This window comes from Otolemur garnettii, unplaced genomic scaffold (genome assembly GCF_000181295.1).
Source record: "Otolemur garnettii isolate 467f Iridium unplaced genomic scaffold, OtoGar3 scaffold00003, whole genome shotgun sequence".
In the NCBI taxonomy this organism is placed as follows: domain Eukaryota; kingdom Metazoa; phylum Chordata; class Mammalia; order Primates; family Galagidae; genus Otolemur; species Otolemur garnettii.
The window spans coordinates 36278517-36280247 of NW_003852398.1; the positions used below are offsets into that span (position 1 = coordinate 36278517).

At 49.8% G+C, this 1731-nt stretch overlaps 1 long non-coding RNA gene across 1 annotated transcript in view; it reads left to right on the top strand.

Annotated features, from left to right (window-relative positions):
• Positions 1-1731, top strand: part of LOC111726829 — a 23763-nt gene that overhangs the window by 18859 nt on the left and 3173 nt on the right. The gene's annotated exons all lie outside the window — the stretch shown is intronic.

Sequence of the window (1731 nt, forward strand, 5' to 3'; positions counted from 1 at the left end):
GGGGATTCGAACCCGCCACCTTAGGTGTACGTGGCTGGCGCCTTAGCCGGTTGAGCTATAGGCGCCGAGCCCACACTTTCAATTGTACAACCCAGTATCACACTGGTTCTATTTGTTTGTTTGTTTGTTTTCTTTTGAGACAGAGTCTCAAGATGTGGCCTTGGGTAGAGCGCCGTGGCATCATAGCTCACAACAACCTCCAACTCTTGGGCCCAAGTGATCCTCTTGCCTCAGTTTTTCTATTTTTAGTAGAGACAGGGTCTCACTTTTGCTCAGGCTGGTCTCAAACTCCTGAACTCAAGCTATCCACCTGCTTTGGCCTCTCAGAGTACTAGGATTACAGGCCTGAGCCATCGTGCACAGTCACATTGGTTCTATTATAGGATGGTACAATGTCTGTTAGAGAGACCCAGAGACACACAAGCAATGTCACAGAACATCATGCACTAAACTGTGGCCACATAAAGTTTCACATCACAACCTCCCACATGCTGTCACAAACCCATTTTCATGTCACACATAGCCACATTGATGCACAAGGCCTCATGTGGTTGTCAGGGCTTTAAAGTATCTCTCTCACATACACATGTGCATGTGCACGTACACACACACTCGCACAGGGGGTCTATGCAGGGGATACATGGAGGCTAGACATGGGTTATAGCCCACCTAGCCTCTTGAACCCCCACCTTCCCACCCTTAGAGCTCTCCCTGAATGCCAGATCACTCAGGTGGGGAGACTAGGTATCCGGGGTGAAGGTTCCCAACTGCTGCAGAGGAGTTGAAGGAGGGGACCTGGGCACACAACTGGGAGCCTGCCTCTGAATTTCTCTGTCAGATGGGAAAGTAGCAGAGATGAGCCTGCAACAGAAAGATACAGAGATGCAAAAATACAGGGAGATACAGAGAGATGTAGAGAGACCCAGAGATACACAAAAAGGCTCAGGGATCCAGAAAGATGAAGAAAGACACATAGTCAGGGACCAGCAGAGACTATCAGGACAGAGATGCAGAGGCCAGGCACGGGGGCTCACACCTGCAATCCCAGCAGTTTGAGAGGCCCAGATGGGTGGACTGCCTGAACTCAGGAATTTGAGACCAGCCTGAGGTACAAACCCTGTCTCTAAAATTAGCTGGGTGTTGTGGCAGGAACCTTTAGTTTCAGCTACTTGGGAAGCTGAGGAAAGAGAATCCCTTGAGCCCAGAAATTTGAGGTTATGTGAGCTATGACACAGTGGCATTTTACCCAGGGTGACAGAGTGAGACTATCTCAAAAAAAAGAGGCTCGGTGCCTGTAGCTCAGCAGCTAGGGGGCCAGCCACATACACCGGAGCTGGAGGGTTTGAATCCAGTCTGGGTCTGCTAAACTACAATGACAACTACAACCAAAAAATAGCCAGGTGTTGTGGCAGGCGCCTGTAGTCCCAGCTACTTGGGAGGCTGAGGCAAGAGAATTGCTTAAGTTTAAGAGTTGGAGGTTGCTGTGAGCTGTAATGCCACGGCATGCTATTAACATAGTGAGACTCTGTTTAAAAAAAAAAAAGAAAACTGGCAGTGCCTGTGGCTCAGTGAGTAGGGCATCGGCCCCATATACTGAGGTTAGCGGGTTCAAACCTCAGTCCTGGCCAAACTGCAACCAAAAAATCGCCGGGCATTGTGGCAGGTGCCTGTAGTCCCAGGTACTTGGGAGGCTGAGGCAAGAGAATCACTTAAGCCCAGGAGTTGGAGGTT